The following is a 25,961-nucleotide window of genomic DNA, read 5'->3' as shown; positions in this document are numbered from 1 at the left end:
ATTTAATTATTTCAAACTCAACTAATTACATTATCATAGTTAATTTTTCAAAAGAAAACCTTGGCCATCATGCCATTATTATCATTATTTCAACTACTAAATATAATTTATTAACTATTATAGTTTTTTAAATAGAGGGGCATTACATCCTCCCCCCTAAAATAAAATAACACCATCCTTGGTGTTTATTTCTCAGAAATTGCTCTGGCAAGCCAAGCTGCGTAAAAAAATTCTTCATGTTGTCTTCTAGTTCCCAAGTGGCCTGCTTGGGAGTAAAGTGCCTCCACTACACTTTAACTCAGGCCACAACCTAATTATGGAGCACAGTCTCTTTCCACTCCAATATACAGAGTGGTTCTGCTAGAAAGTCCCCTTCAAGATCCACCTGACACACATTCCAATCAACTGTATGAGAAGGATCATGAATATATTCTTTCAGTAACGAAACATGAAATAAATTATGAACATTAACATGGCTAGGCAGAGCCAACTAGCATGCTACTCGACCCATGCGATCCAAAATTTCAAATGACCCACAGAATCAGGGTGCTAATTCAACACACTCTCGGGTTCTATGAGTACCTTTTCGAGGCTTAACACTCATATACACATGCTCTCCCGCTTTGAACTCCTTAATGGCCCTTTTCCTGTACACATAACTCTTTTGTCAGCCTTCGATAGTTTTATTATTCTGTTGAATTTTCTGCATTCTCTGTTCCATTTCCTATAAAATCATTGGTTCAAGAATCAATCTGTCCTTGGGTGGCTCCAACTGAGTGGGGTATGGCATTTGCTCCCATAGAAGGCTTCGAAGGGGCTCATATTAATAGTAGTGTGGTAGATTTTATGATAAGCAAACTCAACTAGATGTAGAAAATCTTCCCACTTAATGGGCCTACCCATCACATGCATTCGGAGCATATCCTCTATAATTTGGTTTTTGCTTCCAGTTTGCCCATTCGTCTGGGATGGTATGTAGTACTGAATTTCAACTTAGTTCCCAAACCCCCAAACAAAGCCTTCCAGAAGTTGGAGGTAAATTCTGCATCCCTATCTGATACTATCATCTTTGGTATCCCATGTAGCTTGAAGATATTCTGCATGAAGACATTAGCAATTTGTGCAATGCCAAAACTGGATTGTAGTGGAATAAAATGTGTTGCTTTAGTCAATGTATCAACTACCACCATAATGGAGTCATGCTGGTGCCTGGTCCTTGGTAATCCAATTATAAAATCCATCGAGATGACTTCCCACCTCCACTCAAGTATGGGCAGTGGATTCAACAATCTTGTTGTATGTTGGTGTTCCACTTTCACCTATTGGCACTCCATACATTTGGCTAAATAGTCGACCACATCTTTCTTCATACCTGGCTAAAAAATTTAATTTCTTAAGTTTTTTTTAATGTTTTGATACCCTGGATGACCAACATATGGTCTCTTATGGCATTCATCTAGAATCGTTTATTTTAATGCTCCTACCCCCCAAAATATACAACCTATTCTAGTATGTAATTAAACCTTTTGGGTTTAAAGCATATCCCAAGACTCCCCCCTACTGTACCTTTAGTTGCATTTCTTGTTAACCCTGGTCATGTTCCACTGCCCACTATATCTGTTCTTCCAAATCCGATTTTACACTTCTTTCTTCACTAGCAATCAGCAAATTAGAGTATCTACTTAGTGCATTAACATTTATGTTTTCTTTTCCCTTAATGTCTTTGATTTACATGTCAAATTTTCTAAGGAAACCTAACCATCTTGCCTGCTTGGCATTTAGATCAAGTTGGCTAAATAAATAGTTTAAGCTGATATGATCTCTTATCGACACAAACTTCTTTCCTAGAAAATAACGCCTCCACATTTTCAAGGCATGGATTACTACAGCTATCTCCAGGTCATAAACAACATAATTTTGTTGTTTTTTTTTCAATTTTCTTGACTCATAGGCTATAACTAGATTTTATTGGAGTACCACACCCCCCAATCCTTCTAACCAAGCATCAGTGCACATGGTAAAATCCTTATTTGAATCTATTATCTTTAAAATAGGGGTTGTTGTCAACATTTAATTTAATTTATTAAAACTCTCTTGGCATTTTGTCTATCCTTTCAAACTTCACCCCCTTCTTTTGTAGAGAGGTAATGGGGTAAGCCAACTTTGAAAACCCCTACACAAATCTACGGTAGTACCCAGTAATCCCCATGAAGGAATGAATTGTTGATACATCTTTTGGTATTGGCCAATTCATAATGGATTTGACTTTCTCCACATCCACTCCCAATCCCTCTTTGGAGATGATGTGTCTTAAATATTATATTTTGGGTTTATAAAACTCACACTTACTACTCTTCACATAAAGCTGATGCTCCTTGAGTGTTTACAACACCAATCTAAGATGCTCTTGGTGTTCCTTCTCATTGTTAGAGTACACTAGAATATCATCAATAAAGACTAACACAAACCGTTAAAGGTACTTATGGAGCACACTATTCATGAGACGCATGAAGGTTGCAGGTGAATTAGTAAGTCTCAAAGGTAATACCATGAGATCATAATAACCATGCCTTGTTATCAAATTTTTCTTATGTATATCTTCATTTTTTATGCATAACTAATGATATGCAGTTCATAGATCAATCTTTGAAAAAATCGCTGCCTGCCTCACTTGATCAAATAGATCATTGATTCGGGGTAGCAGATATATGCTTTTAATGGTTAATTTATTCAACGTTATATAGTCAATAAACATTCTAAATGTGCCATCCTTTTCCTTAACGAACAATACCGAGGCTCCCATGGTGACACACTCGGTCTGATATAGCATTTATCTCGTAACTCTTGTAGCTTCATTTTTTAATTCTAATAGCTCTAGGGTACTCATTTGGTATAGGGCTCTAGACACAGGCGTAGAACCTGGCATGAAGTGAATCGATAAATCTATGTTCCTTCGAGCGGGTAATTTCAAAATTTATTTAGGAAACACATCTTGAAACTCTCTTACCATAGGTAATTGATCTAACGCTTAAGCTTTTGTTTGTTGTTTATTTTCTTCCACATGCACCATATAAACTTGACAACCTTTTATTGTTCTTTTCAGTTGTAAGGTTGTTATTTGTCTAACCTAAACTGGTTTTGGTTTTCCTTTCACCCAAAAGGAATTCCCTTGTGAATCAATGCAACTCACAGTCTTTTCATATACCAACCCAACTAGTATAATTTTCTCAACCAAAGATGAATCTCTAGTCTGATCTCCGGTGGGAGCATGGCTAGGGTTTTCTTCAGCACTGACTGTAGAACCGCAACTACTTACTACCATCCCCTTTGTTGTGGTGTCATTTTCACTATCATGGTCGGCTAGCTTCCCCCTTTGATTTGACTGTCAACATAGTGACTCCTTTGTTGTCTCTAGGATTGTCTGCCGAATGTCAGATATGGATTACTCAGTGGAACCTAATCCCTATGAGTCCCAATGATCTGTCAGAGGTTACAGTTTCTCGATCCCTCAGAATGCCATTTTAGTTGTACTCTAATTTTTCGTCTGCCCTTTCCGACCCCATCCCTTCCATGCGTAGTTTGTCATTTGTTACACTCTCTATTGCCTCTCTGGGCCTTGACTTCCCACCCCTCTCTCTAGCTACACCTCCTCTTCTTACCACTTGCATCCCACCCTCCCCCTCATATGACTCATTGCCTCCAGTTTCATCGCCCCATCAGTTCTCCACTACATTCCCCACCTCTGTAGGGTTTGTTTCATCAATGGGCATGTCTTTAATCCAGCTGTATTCCCTCCCCTTCCCTCACTTTGCAGCGGAGCCCCGTCCACCTACCTCCTCTTATGATTTCTTCAAAATGTCGACAATAAACCCTTGGGATAGTAACCTTATACCTGAGAAGGAGAATCAGGGTAGTCAAGATCCCCTATAGGACCACCTAACAGTGTGTCACTTTGGTAAGGTCAAAAAATTGAAGTGTGTTAAGTTCTCCTGAAAGGATCTGTCTCTCAGTTTTGGAGAGGGAGTACAAATGGGGGAAGTTTTAGATATGGCAAGCAAGGTTTTAGTGGGAAGAGTCAGAGGTAGAGCATATTCAGCTGGTCATCTCCACCTCAGGGTCATGGAAATTTGTGGGAATATCTCTAGAGAACTCCAGGAAGTTACTACCTTAGCTTGGGGCTAGTTTGAACTCATCTTTCAAAGGGATTAATATACCTCTTAGGCACTCTCGAGGTATTGGCATATAGAGATGGCTCTAGTATTGCTCAAGTGATGGAACCCATTATTCAATCCTGAGTGGGAACAAAATTGGAGTAGGACCACTTTGGGTTAGGCTTCCTAGGATACCCCTCTATTTCTAGTCTGAGGACATCTTCACTCACATTGGGAATGTTCTTGACACATTTCTGGAATATGAAAAGACTTAGTCTACCTCAAGAAATAAATCAATGGGTCAAATTTTGTTATACCTGGATACCATAGAAAGTTTGGAGGAGAATATTACACCGCGTTGGAAAAAGATTCATGCGTATACAAATTATGGACTACGAGGGAGTGTCTTTCAGATGCAGAAGGTGTCATAAATTTGGACACCTCTATAAAGAATGCCCTTTAGTTCGCCCTGCCGCCTCTCCCTCCAAACACGCGGATGAAGTTGATCCTGTTGCACCTTCATCTGTTGAAGGTCAGATAGCTCAGTCCAAAGTTCCTCTGACAGCAGAGTACATATCGACTTAGGAGCCAACTTCAAGCTCCCCCCATCCTCACTCCCCGCCTATGACAAGATATAGTGTGGCAACTACAACCACTCTCTCATCAAGTACCCCTCCTCCGTTTTTCTTTGCATCTTCTTTTTCTTTAAATTGTAATGCATAGCACTTGCATACTGCATTTTCATCCATACCTATAATATCTTCTTTTGCTATAACTTTCCCACTGGAACTCCACCAACCATCTTTCTTGACCACTCAACCATCTATTCCTGCATTGGTTCTCTCATACTCTCACGAAGATCTTTTGACCACCACTAGGCATTCTCATTCATAAAATCTTTGATCCCAAGTGTCACACCCGCCTAAGAATGTTGATATTGGGTTGACCTCCCCTCCTCAAATTTCCAAGAACACCAGGGGTCAACACTCTCTCATTTCAAAAGCCATCATGTAAGCTGGGGTGGAAGTGGTGCATGGCAAACAATCCAAACTTGACAGGGTTCTCATAGCATCGAACATACTTCCTAGGTCACCCCCATGAAGTGGATCTCCTTTAACTGCAGAGAGCTGGCTAGCCCTCCCAGAAAAATAGCCCTCATAAGACTATTAGACTCTGATCCTATCGATATCATCTTCCTACAAGAAACACTTGGTTTGGATGACCAGGTTATCCATGTCCTACAATCTTTAAAGCCAGGATAGACCTTCCATGCACTTGACATCATTGGTAGATTTAGGGGCATTTCCCTGGGAATTAACCCCCACACTAGCAAACTCAAGGCTTCTTAAGGAGGGTTTGACTTTATTGGTATGGATATCTACTCCTCAGAGCTTTGCATGGAATTCATAATTATCAATGTATATTCTGCCTGTCAGAATAGAGCTGCGTTTTCGAACCATCTCCTCAACTTAACTCTAGTAAACTTCGACAATATTATTCTCGGTGAGGACTTGAATTTCTCCATTGGATATGGGGAATCTTGGGGAAGCAATGCTCAATTGGATCCTCTATCAGACACTATGGAACACCTTCTAGAGCAACACCACTTGATTGATATTCCCATGAATAAATCACAACCTAACTGGTGCAACAGAAGAAATGGGGATGCAGCTCTGGTCAGGCGTTTGGATAGATTCCTCATCAAGGAGCATCTGGTAAGATCCTTGTCCAATTATAGATAGTGGGTGGGATCTGGTGGCATATCTGATCATTCTCCTATCTTCCTGGAGCTGTCGGGTCCCTTCAAGAAGCCTAGGGCACCTTTCAAATTCAACTCTACTTGGCTGAAGGACCCCAATTACATCAATTTGGTCAATGATTACTGATGCACCCATCCACCTGCCTAGGAGAGATCAATTGCATAAGGTTTATGTCATAACCTTTTAGAAATTAAGATCTTATCTATCAAATGGGCTAAGGATAAGCGAGACTAGGATGATCAGGCTCTCAGTATCATTGAAACCAAGATGGCAGATCTCTTGGATGAGCAAGGATGAAGGTTTACATCTAAAGAGGAAAAATCAATACTCATTGACTTGGAGACTCAGAGATCCAAAATTCTCAAAGACCAGGAAGAAACTTGGTGCCTCAGGAGTCAGGTTATTTGGCTATAGGTTGGAGATGAGAACACCAAATTTTTTCACAATTGTGCGAAGGGAAGAAGGGCCAAAAACACCATTTGGAACATTCCATATGAGGATGACCACCTCGCCAACTCCTTTCATCAAATGGCACACTTGGGCAATTGACATTTTCAGAAACTTTTCAAGGCCCCCCTAGTGCCACACTTGCCGAAATTGTTCAAATTGTTGGGATCTTCCCTCGATTTGTTGACCATGATGAGGCTGAGGAGCTCAAAAATCCTGTTACTATGGTAAAATTGAAAAGCACGATAAAATGGTTCAAAAAAGACAAAAGTCCTAGACTAGATGGCAGGCCTATTGAATTTTACTTAGCCTTTTTTTATACCATTGGATAGAATCTCCTTAAGGTGGTGGAGGATTGCAGAATAACTGGGTGTATGTATGAGGCTATCAACTCTACCTTCATCACACTCATTCCTAAAGTACACTCTCCTCTCTCATTCAATGATTTCATACCCATATCTATCTGCAACTACCTCTACAAGATCATTGCCAAGATTATATGACGCAGGGTTACCCCTGCTTTACCCACAATATACATGTAGACCTATGCATAAATCATTTTCCCAGGAATGGATATGACCTACCAAGTCAAAACTTCAATAACGGTGATGGTTAAGGCCCCTTTCTTTGGAACTCATGCGGAAACATATAAATAGACTAACCCAAAGTCTAAACCTTTCAAATCCTTTCCATCGGGACTCCTTCACTTCTATCGAGACTCTATCACCCCGCATATACCTTCGTTAACCTTTTATTAACCTTTAAGCCCGCATATATACTTAACCCCCATTTATAAGTGGACTTACACATAAAATCCTCCTATCGGCGCTTTAATCCCTTATAAACCATTTACAAAGGAAAACCCCCACAAAACATAACTTTTTTACCTTTATATGGCTTCAACACAGTCATCGAGGTTACCTTTATCGCAATCGCTCATCAGGTTCCTCCGCGCACACACCACATATAGTTCTATCGCGCCTCCAACTCCGATATGTGACTATCGGAATGTTTAAACATCACTTAAGCCTTAAAAGACTCGCCCACAACACTTTACTGAATACAAAGGAAATGCACCAAAATTCCACTCCGAACCATATAAGCCAGACTTCAAAATTTATATACCCACAACCATAATATTCATCGAGTCCGCTAATACCAAGCCCTTCCGCCTTGTTACTCCGATCTCTGAAACACCAACCTCCGATCAACGATTATCGCTATCGGCCATCACAACATCCTTCACCTCCTAACCTTGCGATATGCGATTACATCTCAACCATCTGTTGTATCCTCCGATCCAATGGTTGTCATTACTCCCGATCAATGAAATTAATCGCTAATCCTCCACCGTCCATTTACTCGTGCCAGATCTAACAGCTCACAAAGATTTCGGTCAGGCAACATACACAAGGATTAATCTCTTGATAAGTGGTTTCCTCTCTCCTCATCGCTACCATGTGTTGATTGCCTAATGGGATCGAGGGTTCCGCGCTCAATACCACTTATGGTTTTGAGGTTGCACGAAATCTACTTTCACTATTACAAAACCACCTTTCCCTTTTTTTCTCCACTATTCCTTTTTACTTAGCTTTACGATGTTTTCTAGTGTTGATGTGGTTCTCGGGTTTCTTCAAAGGTTTCACCTTTTCACTCTTCCACTGCTCTATTTACTCCCGAACTTGATTTCTGCATCTTTGTTCAATCACTGTCCCTTTAAAGCTCTACTTTGATCCTTCAAATGGATTCACAGATCCATTACATTCCTCTATCTCGCTCTCCTCTTTGTGTTCTCTGAACTTCGCCTGCACGAATATATATATTATGCAGAATCTTTGATAGACACATAAATTATCAGTCAACACTCAAATCACACATCTACACAGTCAGCATCAAATTATCTGTGTATAAATACATAAACAAATTATTACATATTGAGACTCTGTCTCTCCTCGGACCGATATTCTAATTTAATGGCCTTTGTTAATTATCTGCCCATAGGCTTACAAACTCTCCAATCTGTTATCTGTCTACCCTATCCAACCTCTCTATTTCTAACCCCTTTCTTTGCCTTTTTGGCTTACATTTATACAAAGGGATTCTAAAACCAATTTCTGGTTTAGATCCATAAACTCCTCAACAAAATTCCTAAAATCTCTTCCTCATCCCTAAGGATTCTCTCAAATCCACAAAATCATGAACTGACTCCTAATCTAGGATTTACAATCAATTCTCAATCCTCTCATCACTCAACTATCCTAAATCTCTCATGTTCTCCTACATTCGAGAACATTTACAATTATGCCTCACAATATTCAATTAATTCCTATTCTCATTAAAATCACTCAAAACATGAAATAATTACATTAATTCAATACTTAGGAAACCAACTTCCTTAAAACACAAGTCCCCCTATGTATACTATGATACAATAATGATGTTGAGCTGATTTCTCCTACATCATTATAGCCAATCACCTTAACTCTATTTTATCAAATCATATCTCGCTTGAACAATTTTCCTTCTTGCATAACTGACAAATTCATGGGGCTATGGGCACATCACATGAGGCCGTCCATTCCATCAAGATTAAGCAGCTTGAAGGTGCCATCCTCAAAGTTGATCTTTCCAAAGCTTTTGACCGGGTTAGCTGGCTTTACTTAAGAATGCTCCTAACCCATTTAGGCTTTCCTCTCCCCTTCATAAAATTGATTATGTGTTGCATCACTACTGTCGCTTTCAACATCCTGATAAATGGTTTTTCCTCCAATGTTTTTCATGCAGAACGAGGTCTTAGACAAGGATGCCCTCTTTCCCTTCTCCTCTTTCTCCTAGTCATGGAAGGACTTGGTAGATTTTTAGCCATGGCTAAAAGAGAGGGGTGATTGCTGCGTCTTAAAATTGCAGACTAGTGCATTCTTACGCACCTCCTTTATTTTGATGATGTGCTTATATTTCTCAATAGAGGCATTTAGGACACCACTGTATTCTATGACATCTTGTTGATGTTTTCTACAACCACTAGTATGGAACCTAACTGATTGATATCTACTATCACTCTCTCAGCTTGCACTCCAAAGGAAGCTCAAATTGCACAATATAAATTTCCATTTCAAAGCCTCAATTTGGATGATGGTCTCAAATATCTTGGGTTCTCATTTAAACCCCATTGTTACAAAATTGCAAACTCGATATGGCTTGTGGCCAAGGTGGAAAAGAGAATGCAAAACTGGAATCATAGGTTTTTATCTAGAACAAGAATATTAGTCCTTATTAAATCAGTCTTGGAGGCTGCATCGGTGTATTGGATGTCTCTAGAATGGATTACCAAAGTGATTCTTTCTAGAATACAATAACTTTGTTGCAGATTCCTTTGGAATGGTTACAAGGAATGGAAACCATTTTCTTGGGTGGGATGGAGACACCTTGCAATTCCAAAGAAATGGGGAGGTTGGGGATTGAAAGACCTCCCCTCTCTCGCTCATGCACTTGTTGCAAAGATGGGGTGGCTTATTCTTACATCCCATACTCTTTGGACTGAGGTGATAAACCATAAATATATTTGGCCCTACCAGCTTATGGATTGGATCCACCTACCTACATGGAAAAGATCTAGGATATCCATGATTTGGCGTGTTGTCTTACATACTCTATGCACCATCAGAAATGGTCTTACCTGGTGGATTAGAGATGTCTCATTTGTACGTATTGGCATTGATCCCTGGATGGGATGTGGCAACATGTATAGACTCCCACCCAACCTCAATCAATTTCTCAAGAACAAAGATATCGTCATGCTCGCCAACATTGCTAACCAAGAAAATACCTCCCTATTAACTCAAGAATGGAAATAAGCTGATCAACTAGGTACACCTATTCAGTGGCAGCAAGTTTGGAATGGATATATCAATGCGCTATCAGAATCTCATGTTCGCATTAAGGAGGGAGCTAATGAACTAAATTGGGTCCCTGCTGGGCATGGTGCATACACTCCAAAAGATGGATATCCCATCATACATGCTGCCCATATGCCACTTGCGCTTATAGAATGGTGGTGTACTCTTTGGACGGTTAAATCTCCTCCTCGAACCACTATGTTTATGTGGAACATCTTAATGAATAAGACACCAGCTGGGGGTAACTTGATGAAATGATCCTTCTTCAGCCCCACTTGGTGTGTGCTTTTTCATTGAGCAGAGGAAACAAATGACCACATTTTTATACTTTTCCCTTCGATGATCTACATATGGGAACAAGTTCTAATAAAACTATCAATTTCCAACGGATGGCACTAGAAAATGTATTGTAGGCCTGGAATCAATGGAGGGAGGGGTCCTCGAACCAAAAAATTCACTATCTTCCTCTGATAATATGTTGGACCATCTGGCTAAATAGGAACGGTTTCATATTCAGAGACAGAGTGGCTCAATGGCCAGCATCTATTGCCCAAATTATTTCTGCCTATCATGATATCTCGGAAGATGATCCCACACCTGCTGGCCATGTTGTCACACCAGAAGTCATTGATCAAAATCTGCCTTGGGCATACTTTGATGGTGCAGCTCAAGAACAAGGATGTTGGGGGAGGGTATACTTTTTCATAAATCTGAAAATCATTTCTTTTGAATCCATATGGGCTTGGGGATTGGTACAAACAATTATGCTGAATTGATCTCTCTTAGACATCTCTTCCATTTTTCTCTTGCACATGCATGTAGACATATTCATATTTTTGGAGACTCTAAAATAATCATAAACTGGTTCAACAAATCATTTTCATGTCATATGCAGTCTCTCATAAACATTTTGGATGAAATCATGCTCTTAAAGGTACAACTTAATTATATCTCTTGTCAACATATTTACAGGGAGTGTAATATGGTTGCCGACTAGCTTTGCAAGGCGGTCATGGTCCAGCCTAGAGGATTGTGGATAATATAAGAGAAGAAAGGAGCTAATCACTTCCAATATTATCATCATCCTCATATAGATCAGTTCTACCAGCAAGCCAATAGGCCCTAATTTTTGCGATATATAGAAATGATTACTATCAGTACTTGGTTTATACATTGTATATATTTTTCTCTATGCACATTTACAGTATACACTGTGTGGTAAATATGTACATACTTATATTTTTTATGGATATGGCCGACTTTACAGCATATGACATACAAGCATCTACTACATGTAACTTTCTATATTAATGGAAAATTGTGTTTTTCCCCAGGGAAAAAAAAATCAATCTTTTCTAGACAATTCACCACAGCTTTTTATTGTTCCAACTAGCCAATGACAATTAAGAGGTCATATCATCCTAAACGGAAGGGTTTTTAAGTTTATTTCTATGATATATCCATTTAAATTAACTACACACTATTTTACCACATGGGTCACTTTCTGTTTGGTACCAGTGGCTAACTCTAGTAGCTAGGAACTATGAAATGTTTATGATTTTAAATTGTACTTTTCCACAATTTGAGGATTTATATAGCTTAGTTTAGCCCCTTGGTCTATTAAAACATACAAAATTTGGTTTTGAATAATACCTTCAATATCAGTCATGGTATATTGACGTTCTGCCTACTTGTCTTCCCATGTCGAGCTGATTCTCGGAATGCTTCTCGCCACATCATTTACCGTAGAAGCTTCATGTGCCACCTGCACATTCTAAATGAACTTGAGGTTGTGGCGACAATCCCATACAAATTTTCGTTCGCCACAAATCCAACACTTTAGTTGCTCCCATTCCTTACCCCCTGTGTTTTTCTTGCTGCCCAACTCTACAAGTTTGGATCTAGTGTAAGATTGTGTTGGCTAATTCTAATCGACTCTGTAAAAAAATTTCCACTCGTGGTCCTTGCAAAATTTCTTTAAATAGGTCAGATTCTACCTCTTTATGTTCATTCCCATCTTGGTTTTATCCTTAATCTGGTAGGGTCGAGAGCCCTCACTTTGAAATTCTAAATTGCTGATAGCAAAGTCGAGCCTTCGTCACTACTACATCCATAGTTTTGGGATTATCAAATTCAATTCTTTTTATATACACAGTTGGTAAACAATTTAGAAGTGTTTGTAGTTTATCCTTTTCCTCTCTGATGTAGGCCACATACCAAAGTAATCTTGTGAACTTGGTCATGAACTCATCCATGGTAAGTTGTCCCAATATCAATTCATGGAATTCTTTTACCTAGTCAGCATAATACCTCTCACTCACATAGCGAGCTTTAAATTTCTGTTAGAAATCCTCCCATGAAAATTTTTTCTCCTCCAGCGGATGTATAATTTCCATCTCCTCCCAACACAATGTGGATTTCCCCTGCAACTAATGCACATCCAATCTTTCTTTTAGGTTCCTTTCATATTCATACACCTAAAGGTACTTAACCATATTCAAGATCTAAGTAACTGCGTCCTCCTCCTTTTCCCTGTCAAAGATAGGAGGTTTTATCTTTTGGAACTCTCCCTGTAGTTCCTTATTCATTTTATCCTTATGGGATTTAGAATCTATTTTATCAGATTCTTCTTCCTTTCTAATTTTTCCAACATCGATCCTCTCGGCTTCCATTTTGACCCTTCTGTCTCAACACTCTTATCACTAGATTTCTCAATCCATTATGTAATCAATTTATCTTGTTCTTCACTGTGTTTTATTAATCATTCATTGCTACTCCAGAGTTGTGCCAATTCTTGTTGCAAGTTTCTAATTATTTTCACAAACTAAGTGGGCAATTACGTAACACCTTCCCCCAATTCTACATATAAATCATCCCCTCCAGTAATGGTTGGGGTTGTCTTCTCGATCCTTCAAGTAGAGTAAGATATCTATCAAGCAAAGAAATTTAACAACATCAGAGAATTTCGTTTTTAATGTTAATCCTATGCAACACTAATGAGTAATGGATCCTCTATGCAATCTGAGTGTAGAAATATGGGCTCTGATATCATTTGTAATGAACCCAGTCATACATACATTTTTTTTTTTTCTTACAGTTTGTTTCTTTGATGGTTGCTTATGATATCAAAAGTGTATAAAGTGTATGATGTACTACTAGCATATTCAACTACTTAATCAATTTCCTTATACTGCATAATGCTTTCCTATATTCTCTAGCATAGTTAACCTACAAATACCTTGATCCTTCTTTTTTAAGTGTTACAATACACCACAACCCCAATTTTGTTCTAGTATCCCACCATTTGTTTGGTTTACATAATGTCATGATTGGTTATAGTTTCAAATCACATAATTTACTTCCATTTAACTATATATAATGTATCAAGGTCACTTCTCACATATTTTCATGGTATTAGTTTCCTATTATTTGACCTTAGGGAATAATCTAATTTACCCCATCTGTTATGTTCTCCTCCCTAGCTCAATTCGACTGTTGAATGGGGGTGGGTGCTATACCTTGGTCATTACATTACCTATTCTAATCTATGTGCATGACCCTTTCCCTTGTCTGAGCCACAAGATGGCCACTACCGTCCTACTCATGGCATGTAACTTGTTCCATCCAGTGCATGCCATGCAATTTTGGCCATGTGATCTTGTCCTTGTCTTGGGCAGTGTCAGCGACCTTGTTACTATTCCCATGATGCGAATTCAATGCCTGGGATTTGCTATTGGCAGATCGACAGTGTTGTCTACAACACCTCAAACCCTAACTCCTCATTCCATGATTTTAATCCAACTCTCTTTGGTGACCCTTAGTTGTTATTTTAGGGTTTCCTACATTCTAGTTGCTCTTCCCTCTTGGCTTACCCTCCTACAACAATGGAGGTGGTTGTTTTGGTTCTACAGTAGCGCCATGGGTGCCCTAAAGAAATTGAAACCCTGGCTCTGTGAGGGGTTTATAGCTCTGTTTATGGAACCCTTACTCCATCCCATTGGGATTTGAGGGTATGCACTTGCACAGGTAATAGTATAGCATGTAGGTTTTATTTTCATTTTCATTTTTTATTAAGAACTTCTCCTCCCTATATGAAATTTGAGAAATCATTGTTTATTTATAGTGCTTAGGCGAGATTGTACTCGAGAGCCAGGTGGATACATAGAAGGGGTGCTCACCCTCCTCCTTTAAGAGACTTTGGTGGGTTTCTCTTTTGTATTCTGGGTTGATCTCTAATCTGCAGAAATTTCTAGTTGGCTACTATGTTATCCATCGGTGCCTTTGTTTGTCGACTCACTTCTTAGATTTCTTCAACTCCCGCATATAGCAGTTACATTCCTAGATAAAGTATGGTGGCCATGTTTTATGGTCCTTAGCTATGGGAGTTTCCATGATAGTTATCTGTTAATTTCTTAATTTAGTTTCTATTTATTTCACTAACACATCTCCTTGTTGCCTGTTATACCCTCACAGGTAATCTCCAAACCCTTTACCTACAAGCGTGGTGTTTGCTCAGATATTCAACATGATAATATAAGGTTCGTCAATTATCCAAGTTGGTTTTGGGTTCTTGAGTCCCCTACTCTTATTGGTCTTCCACAGCATGCACACCTTCGTGTTTGAAGCCTTCCTTAGATCTATTAAGTTCATTTGCAGCCATTCAATGTTCTTTTAAATTACCTTCTGGGTATACCCCGAAAGGTGGAATGGAGCAGGGTTGGGTGATGTATCAGTTTTTCCTTTTTTCTTTTAGGTGGGTGGTTTCCACCCCAGGTTTTGTTTGCTTTCCAAAGGCACCTCTTTTGTATTGTATTTTTAAAATTCTATATGGGAAATTCACTCACTAGCTATTATTTACCTTTACCTTGAAATTTCCATAGTCCTCGATACTTCTGTTTTTGGGTTAATTAATCTAATGTAGTCATCTGTAATTTATTGGGGTTTTCCCTTATGTCATGGACTATTTGTTTCACTACTATGATAATGGTTAGGTTATCGTTGTGTTTATGGAAATATTGTTCTATGATGATTTATGTCTATGGTGTTGTGCCTTGGTAATTTAAATTGCATAAGTAATGCTAAAAATGATAACCGTCCACCAATTTACGACAAGGAGTTTTTGTTAACGATATTTTTCTATATTAATGTTCTTCATAATTTCCCTTATATAGGTTGAGTTGTACACGCTATTCATTTGGCAGCATTTCGCTAAGCTTGAGAAGATAGGCATGTCCGTTATGCTCACTGCATGTTGTTTAATTGATTTAAAAGAATCACTTACTGTAATATGTATGCCTTTTGGGTTACCATTCTTAACCATCGTTGTAGATATTTCAAGTCAGTTTCATCTATGCGTGAAATGTACAGTTATTATCTGTTTCCCTCAGTGTTTAATTTACAGTTATAACATTATAATGAGCAATTGAGGTAGTAGTGCTAGTTTTGGATACTTACTACCTGAGGTTTGTTTTTCATTTGAGTTTCATTTCTACTTCATGCATGAATTCATAATGTCTATATGTGCTTTGTACTTTTGTAATGTTTTACATTTCATGCTACCTAGAGCCATTTTCTGATTAAATAGCTATCTCTACATTTCCCATAATTAATGAAGGAATTATTTCTAGGATGGAAAGAAAACTAGGTTTTAGTAGCTCTGCATATTTAATCTCTATCACATATGTTTCATGTATGTCATTTTTATTTTTTGGGAATTCCCTTTATAAACAGGATTACCAAGTGGGTTTCCCACTTGCGAATTCATGTGTGGTTGTTAGCTTCATTTATTTGACCTATTTACAATTTTTATTTATGATGTTATTATTTCACTTATTAAATCTATTATTAAACTCGATTTATAATATTTCCATTTTGGTAATGATGAATATAAATCACTGTCTCCTATTTCTTTTACTGAGAATATCCTAGGTTCACTAGCCTCGACCTGTGAGTTAATTTATTTTTATCACAGAGAACCCTTACATCAATATGAACCTTTTGGTATACACTTATGTACCCAACAGTCTCACTTTTATATTCAAAGTACATGCATGAATGATTATTTACTAGTATTCCTATAATTTGTTTCTCTCAGTTACTTATAATGTAATAAACATATTTGAACTAAAAGTTTCAACCAGATGAATTATATATTAGAGGGAAGTTGTAGACAATTGTTACATAACTAATAAAATCCACAATCTAAATCAAATATAAATACATTGATGTAAAGAGACTCTAAGATCTCTGCAAATAAATTTCCTACAAAATCCATACCATTACTGGAGCCACAACCATGCAAAACTTAGTAGTTCAATCACGCCAAATACATCTGCATTTCCTTAGTTAAATAGCCGCAATAAGAATAAAAATACGATTATTCATGGTCAAAAAATTGAATAGAAAATAATCAAATCACTTCAATTACAACAGAAAATTTATAAGAAAATAAATACTCTGCTACCAGAAGATCAGATTACCAACAACCGAATTAGCTTGGAAAGAACAAATTTCCACCCAACCTTGAACTATCACCTCCTGTTTCCCCTCAGCTGAGATATCTTTTCTTCCGAGAATCAACAACCTATGATGTCCTCGTGAAGCCATTTTTATGCCTTATTTTCCCTAACAGAATTTCTATAACGACGCCCCATTTTTCTGGGTTATATCAATCCCCATAGCCTAGGCCTTTCTTGTTTTTATTTTCTTGAAAAGGATTACTTTTCATCCTTTAAAGTCCATATTTTTCCACTACGGTTCTTTTTCACCCCTTCCAGTGATGTTTCCATCATATTGAGTGATTTTCCATATTTTTCTCTACTTATCTAGTAAATCACATGATTTCACTCCAAGGATTTTTCTTTGGAGTGATTTGGGAAAGTTTAATATTTTAATATTATTATTTTCCATTATCCAATCTATCCATCCTATATTATGGATTAGGATAATGATCTCATTCGTTTCATTGTTCTTTCCAGATAATTCCATACAACACCACATTTAATTATTTCAAACTCAACTAATTACATTATCAATTTTTTTTTTCAAAAGCAAACCTTGTCAATCATGTCGTTATTATCAGTGTTTCAACTACTAAATATAATTTCTTAACTATTATAGTTTATTAGCGGAATTACAATCAAGTCTGCTAAAACAAATGCACTAGGGGTATCACAATCATGATTAAGCCTTAGGAATTTAGTGGTGATATTTAGAATAAATTAGGGTCATTTCTTGTCAATGATGTTGTTGACATGGTGAATTTCATAATATACAAGTCCTTACTATGTTGTATTAGATCCTTGAGGAGGAGGTATTGATTTCCTTAATTATATTTGGTTGCTCTATAAAAATTGGACTAAGCATGGGAGGATTCTTTGCATGAATATGTAGTTGGAAAATATATTTTAATTAGATCCAATGTACATAAACCCAAGTACACTTGAGAAGAGATATCACTGAAAGATCCATCAAGGGTTTTATTTTATCTATGATGACCATAAAGAAGTATCTCATCCCATGTGCATGGATTCTTGGAGATGTACATTCTCAGGATACGAAAAATCATTCTATTGAACATTTTTCATCCTAGGTTCAATCATTGGCCATAGGTTGAACCAAAAGGTACTTAGGAACCTATTATCCCTATTTGAAATAATAGTTTATGGGAACCCAAAATGAACATAGAAATACTCAAATAAGGGCTTAGTAGTTTCCTCTATTGTGATACTCTTTTTTCAAGGTTTCAATATGGTCATATTAGAAGACTAACCACTAATCACAAATACTTTATTCATTCCCATGATTGGTTAATGTAGGTCAAAACTATAGTCCATAGAGAAAAAATCCTAGGTATGAATGGGGTAGGAAAATTAGTATACAATACCTATTTATTAGTGGTACATTTCATGATGGAAATGCACAATCTCATATTCTTGTTGATATCCTATTATATCCTTGGCTAGTATGGATAATTTTGTAGTACTACCACTATCTTTTCCATGCTAAAGTGCCCTTCTATCTGATGTATTCTGTATACCCAATAAGCCTCACATGCTCACTTGAAATACTAAAGAGTTTGTCTAGATAACATACAATATCATACAAAATATTAAAGTATGAGGTTTGGCTAATTATGCCAAGTGTTTGATATGTAACAATGAAGTTGGGGTCAATGTTATACAATTGGAGCCCTCGAGAGGTCTTATATCCAGAAGATATTAGGACTATGATTATCCTCCAACCAAATGTTAGCTAAGGTAATTTAAGTTGTTATTTTTTATATCCTTATTATACTTGTTGGTTATGTAGAACCATTATAGGTACATGGACCAATTTTGATGGTGGCCATCCTTTATATTTTCTTTCATATAAATGAATAGCATGAGATTGTAATCACTTTAGATAATTTATCCTTCCCCAAAATGTAATGCTTCCATCAGTGACAAGATTACATTATGGAGCACATATGCTTGTCATGTATGGGGTATATATGAACCAAATTGGAGAATGCCTCATTATCATAGCTCATTGGATGCCCATCCTAAGTGATGACTACACCAACAATATAGTTTGAAGAATTTGTGTCATTCTTGAAGGGCTATTATAGGAATGGTAGAGAGAGTAAAGGTGGTGTTTATGATCCTTGAAATATTTATATTATGAATTAATTCAAATGAGCTTAGCTTTAGCCCCATTGTTGGTCACTTATCTTAAGAATCAAGTGATATGATGGAATTATAATACAAACTTTTAATAGGAGCTAGTGAGGCCCAAGAAACTATGTATATTTGCTAGACTGATCATCAAGGCTAGCCAATCATGAATGACTTGGATCTTGGATAGATTTATATGAACACCATGTTGATCCCTGATTTATACCAGATATCGAATTATATGCATGAAAAACGATAATTTATATGAATTGGCATTTAAATTGTGATGTTGTAAGGTTCTTAGGATCTATTGAATGTGATACACATTTTCTAACTATGTTTCATTGAATATGGGGATAAAATTTAAATATATAACCACAAAATAAAATTTTCAACAAGCACAAATATCGCCCATCAATCTCATGAACAATACTAGAGTATTAGTCATGCTAAAAGGCATGGCCAACCACTTGAGAAGGATTTATTTAGAATTAATAGGGATATTCCATACATTGTTTTTCTCAATTAGTACATGGTGATAACATGATTTCAAATAATTGTTGTTGAAAACTTGGCCTTCTTGAGTTAATAAAGGACATCATGAATATAGAGGATTAGATATCAATTCTTGACTGAAGTTTTGTTTAGAGGTCCATAATCAATACAAAGTCAACATAAATTATCCTTCTTTTGTCAGAACATAATTGGGATTTGATTCAAAATTATCAATATAAAATTTATCATCTAACTTGGTACATTCTAGCTACATAAATTGGAGTAATTTTCTTACAGGGTCCCTTTTAGTGGTGGGTCCTAGCTCAATATTTTGGTTCTAAAATCTTCTAGATACAATTTCAAACATCAAAGGTCAATTCCTTGAGTGAATATTTTGCTAGTATAGCTCACAACCATGATTCAACATTATTCCACAAGCCATAAACTTTGTAATGTTTTGAAATAACCTCACTTAGAGTTTATATGTATAATCTATGCCTCCCATAATTGATGTCCAAGAAATCCATCTTTTGGATGTACCTCTATGGCCAATATGATACCTTAATATTAAGAAGTTCCACATAAAATAATACTTAGAATGTACTCTCATACCACCTTGTCTCCTTTTATAGAGTTTTACATCTTGTCAATTGGTCATTATAGTTTTCAATGGAGTGGAATTCCTCCATGAGGGAAAAAAGAAAATCGATCAAAGTGGGTTATATCCTAAATGTTATAGATTCATATATAATATGTATCTCCCAATAATTTTTCCATCAAAATTTTGATATAAGAAATGGACTTAAGGAGGGTGAAAGGAGTCATTTTATTTTCATTTTTTTTTCAAATGGAATAATAACCAACTAAGAAATTTAACCATTTCTACAAAGCATTTGTGTCTATCTAGACTTCAAAAAAAGGAATGTGAGGGTTAACATGCACCTTGAGGGGTGTTGCACCTCTAATATGATTCCTTATTGAAGGTTTCTCTACCACCATCAGTAGACATCCAAAAAAATTCATCATCTCATTTTTCTATCCCATAAGGGATTCCCCTGAGTAACAACTTGATTGAGTCTCTTGAACCATAAGTTCTCCTTTCTTCCGCCAAGGGAGACCACCTGGTGAGACGCGAATAATATTCCCCAAGTTTAAGTAGTTGAAGAGCCAACTCCTTTACCATAACTTGTTCGGGACATGCATAAGCAATAACAAAGAGAAGAATTATATAACGGTACTAATCAATATTGTTTAGAAATGAAATAAAGGAAGAAATATAAATGAAAGCACAAATAGAGCGTCTATACAACATAATAATAAATTGAAAACCAAATTTTATTAATAAATGGAATTATATCTATATATATATATATATATATCCTAGCTAGAATGGTGGTACCTTATCCAAAGAGAGATGTGTTTGCTATGTTCTATTCACAAGAAACCAAAATTTCCTTCTAACATAAAGTATGATGTCCCTAATTATAAAACCATAGAGTTCAAAAATTCTAAGCCAACGGGTTGATGCAATAAATGAATATGCACTCCCAGAAGCTAATATATATGTCAAATTCTTACGCCCACAACTTTTGAATACATTATTATGTTGTAAGGTGTTTCCCTCTGAGACCAAATCCCCTCCTATGCCACCTGTAAAATTGTGAATCATTGATTTTGATGTTAGACGATAGAAATAATTTCAGCCATCAGATTGTTTGGAATTGTCGGTTACAATTCATTACTAAATGGCCTCGACCATCATTTGATAAACTTACAAGCTTGGTTATGGTTGAAGGTTATCCTATGCTTGCAAGCTTGGTTACAGTTGAAGGTTATCCTGTGCCAAGCATATTCAACGCTATCCTGAAGGGTTGTCTGTCTGGACGCAGAGCGCTTGAAATTTCTTCGCTTTCTTCTTGATCCCTCTTCTCGTCGACCATGGTTATATTCCTCTCAAAGGTATATCTCTTATTGAATATTGTTTTTTCACTGCATTGATTTTGGGTTCTAAGTTCTAACCCCCTCTAGATTACGAAGAGCAAGCTTACTTTGTATCATATTACTTGCTGCTGCAGATGAGAGTTGCTTCACAATGGGTAAATGGATCAAATAATCCCCTACATTCCTGGAATGCCCCAATTGCGTGTAAAAGATCTGCCCAAATGATTGCAACTCATAGACTCCTCCAATTACATGTTTCAGTTTCTCAGAAGTGAAGTGCAGGCCACCATGGAAGCTGAATTTGTAATTCTTAATACCTTTTATGAGCTTGATGGTCCTATAGTTGATGCACTATGAACTAGACTTCATGCCTTGTATACGATTGGCCCTCTTGTTTTGCAAGTTTCCTGCTTGTCGCTGCTAGACAGGGTTTGTGTGCAGGAAATGTCTCATTCGACACCTCCACCATGGTATTCATACAACACCTCCACCATGGTATTCATACGACACCTCCACCATGGTATTCATACGACACCTCCACCATGGTATTCCATTCATTTAGCTGGCATTTTCTTGCATTCATCTCATCTCGGTTCCCCATTTTCCCTTTTTGCATAGAAAACAGAACACCCAAGCTTTACACAACTCACAAGGGAAATTGTCCAATCTTGGGGACTTGTCATTGTCATTGGCCATCTCAGACAAATTAGCATGCAACTCATTTAAAGATAAAGGTTGATTTCTCATGGAGGTTAGAGACTCAGACAACTTCTAGGGAACTACATCAATACAAGTTTCCATGGCAACCCTTATTTCTTCATCTATCCTGTATTATTGAAATACAATATTATAATGATTGATAAGTTTCCTATCAAGTGCATGAGTTTCACCTCCCACCACCTGCATTGTTTTTACACTGCATTGATTTTGGGTTCTAATTTCTAGCCCCCTCTGGATTATGAAGAGAGAGCTTACTTTGTATTGTATTACTTCCTCCTGCAGATGAGAGTTGATTCACAAATGGGTAAATGGATAAAATAATCCCTTGCATTCCTGGAATGCCCCAATTGCATGTAAAAGATCTGCCCAAATGATTGCAACTAACAGACTCTTCCAATTACATGTTTCAGTTTCTCAGAAGTGAAGCGCAAGCTGCCCTAGAAGCCGAGTTTGTAATTCTTAATACCTTTCATGAGCTTGATGGCCATATAGTTGATGCACTTTAGACCAGATTTCATGCCTTGTATACGATTAGCCCTCTTGTTTTTCAAGTTTCCTACTTGTCGCTGCTAGATAAGGTTTGTGTGCAGGAAATGTCTCATTCGACACCTCCACCATGGTATTCCATTCATTTAGCTGGCATTTTCTTGCACTCATCTCATCTCGGTTCCCCATTTTCCATTTTCGCATAGAAAATAGAACACCCAGGATTTACACAACTCACAAGGGAATGTTATGAAACCAGCTCAAGAAAAGATAGAAAAGATAGATCAACACCTTAGAATTCAGCCTCTTCGAGGGGGAAACCTCCTTTACATTACATAAATGAACAATTCTTTGATGATACAAATGACAAAACCTCCTTTCTATATATAGGAGTCTAAGGAGTCACAATATAATCCAGCCGACCTAACAATAATAATATAAAGCCACAAAAATAACAATAGAGGGATTCTATGGGGCACAGAAATAACAATATGGTGGTAATAGGGGCACAACAATATAAATAAGGGGTATAACTACAATAGTAATGGGGTAATCACTAGTATTATAGGGACCCAACATGCCCCTCTCCTTCAAAAAAGTGTTGTCCTCAACGCTTGAGTAGTTCTGGATACTTCTGCATAAAATTCTCATCCTCCCATGTGGAATCTTCAGCGGATAAGTTCTTCCACTTGATAAGATACTCTGAAATTGATCGATTTCGTAGCTGTCGAGTTCTTGTTTCTGTGACTGCTTCCGGTTCCAATATAATTTTTCCTTCCTCGTCAAGTTCTGGCAATATTGTTTGAACTGGGAGCTTGTCGCCTATAACCTTCTTTAAACATGAAACATGGAAAACTGGGTGCAATCGAGAAGCTGCAGGAAGCTCCAATTTGTATGCCATAGTACCAATCTTTTGCAACACCTTGTACGGACCATAATACTTTGGTGATAATTTATTATCCTTCTTAGCTTGCTTTAGGGACATTTGCTTATATGGTTGTAGCCGTAGGAATACCCAATCACCTACATCAAAACTTCTTTCACTGCGATGTTGATCTGCCTGTTGTTTCATTCTATTTTGTGCCAACACGAGGTTATCCTTTAAGAGTTGGAGGACTTGTTGTTGATGTTCGATGTGATGTTCCACTGCCTGAACCTTAGAATTTTCTCTTAAATATGATGTGATGGATGGTGGTTGATACCCATAAAGTGCCATAAATGGGGTCATTTTTGTTGCTGTATGGAAGGAAGTGTTATACCACCATTCAGCCAGAGGCAACCATTTGACCCATTGTGTCTGTTTATCAGATACAAAGCAACGAAGATATCCTTCCAAACATTTGTTTACTATCTCAGTTTGCCCATCAGATTGAGGATGATAAGATGAGCTATGAGCTAACTGAGTACCAAGACAAGAAAATAATTTTGTCCAAAAATTTCCAGTGAAAATGGGATCTCTGTCACTTACAATAATCTTTGGGTTTCCATGTAGCTTTTGAATTGTTTCCATAAATGCAGTAGAAACTGTACTGGCTTTAAATGGATGTGATAATGCACAAAAGTGTGCATACTTGGTAAGTCTGTCAACTACCACCATGATGACACTCTTTCCCTCAGACTTGGGTAAACCTGTGATAAAATCCATTGAAACCTCCTCCCAACGTTGGCTTGGAATGGATAAAGGTTGTAATAGACCCGGTGTCTTAATTGTTTCAACTTTATTTTGTTGGCAAACCAAACATTCCGCCACAAACTTTTGAATATCTGATTTAAGGCCATCCCAAAAAAATTCCTTCTTAACCCTGTGGTAAGTTTTTAAAAATCCTGAGTGCCCTCCTAAGGGAGAAGTGTGCAATTCCATAAGAATCTTTTGTTTTAGCTGGGAATTCTTACAGAGGTATAAGCGATCTTTGTACCATAACGAATCATTTTTCCAGCTAAATGTATCAGACGTACTGGAATCTTGTTGTAGCTTTCGAATAAGTGCCCACACTTCTTCATTCTTCCATTCCTCCCTTGCTTCGTTTATCCAATCTGGTTGGATAATAGAAATGGCGCACAACAATGCTTCCACATCCTCATCCTTTCTTGAGAGTGCATCTGCCACCACATTTTGCTTCCCTTTTTTGTAGATGATTTCAAAGTCATAACCCAACATCTTTGTGACCCACTTTTGTTGCTCTTCAGAGGATAATCTTTGTTCTAAAAAGTATTTAAGGCTATCATGATCCGTTTTTACCTTGAAGTGTCTTCCCATTAGGTAGGGTCGCCATTTCTTAAGTGCATGGAGTATTGCCAACATTTCCTTCTCATAAATAGCTTTGCTTAAAAACTTTCCCTTGATTGGACGACTTTCAAAAGCAATGGGTCTTTCATCTTGCATTAGAACAGCACCAATTCCATTTCCTGAAGCATCACATTCCACAATAAAGGTTTTTGTGAAGTCCGGTGTAGCTAAGACCGGTGCTTGGCACATTGCCTCTTTAAGATGTTCAAAGGCCTTTGTTGCTTCCGGAGTCCATGAAAATGAATCTTTCTTCAATAATGTTGTTAGAGGTGCTGCTATTCTCCCATAATTCTTAACAAACTTGCGATAATACCCTGTCAACCCAAGAAATCCTCGCAGATGCTTTATGGATGTGGGGATTTTCCATTCCTTAATGGCTTTAATTTTGCTAGGGTCTACCTTAACTCCTTCATGAGATACAATATGACCCAAATATTCCACCTCCTGGACTCCAAAGAAACATTTGGATCTTTTTGCATATAATTGTTTCTCCTCCAATAGTTGTAGCACCCTGTCAACATGTTCAACATGATCCTTCCAAGACTTGCTGTAGATTAGTATATCATCAAAAAATACTAACACAAATTTTCTAAGGAATGGTTTGAAAATTGAATTCATCAAACCTTGAAATGTTGAAGGTGCATTGGTAAGGCCAAAAGGCATGACCAAAAATTCATAATGACCCTCATGAGTTCTAAATGCCGTTTTCGGAATGTCTTCAATCTTCATTCTGATTTGATGATATCCCGAACGAAGATCCAACTTGGTGAAGTAAATTGATCCATGCAATTCATCCAGTAATTCATCAATGACAGGAATGGGGAACTTATCTTTAATAGTGAGCTTGTTGAGCTCCCTATAATCCGGACACATGCGCCATGATCCATCCTTCTTGTGCACCAATACTACTGGAGCAGAGAAAGAACTTTGACTCGGTTGAATTATACCAGCCTCTAGCATTTCTGCAACCATACGTTCAATTTCACTTTTTTGGACATAGGGATATCTGTACGGCCTGATGTTTGGAGGAACACTTCCTGGAATCAGATGAATAGCATGATCATGATCACGCATAGGTGGGAGACCTTTGGGAGTCTCAAATACCTTGGAATGATTGTCCAGGA

At 37.4% G+C, this 25,961-nt stretch overlaps 1 pseudogene; it reads left to right on the top strand.

Annotated features, from left to right (window-relative positions):
• The first annotated feature begins 5,521 nt into the window (after positions 1-5,521).
• Positions 5,522-25,961, top strand: part of LOC149266661 (mitogen-activated protein kinase homolog D5-like) — a 28,799-nt pseudogene continuing 8,359 nt past the window's right edge.

Source organism: Pinus tabuliformis, chromosome 6, assembly GCF_031772625.1.
Source record: "Pinus tabuliformis cultivar Carrire ecotype Pingquan chromosome 6, CPIR1, whole genome shotgun sequence".
NCBI lineage: Eukaryota > Viridiplantae > Streptophyta > Pinopsida > Pinales > Pinaceae > Pinus > Pinus tabuliformis.
This window is presented reverse-complemented; position numbering and strand designations above follow the sequence as displayed.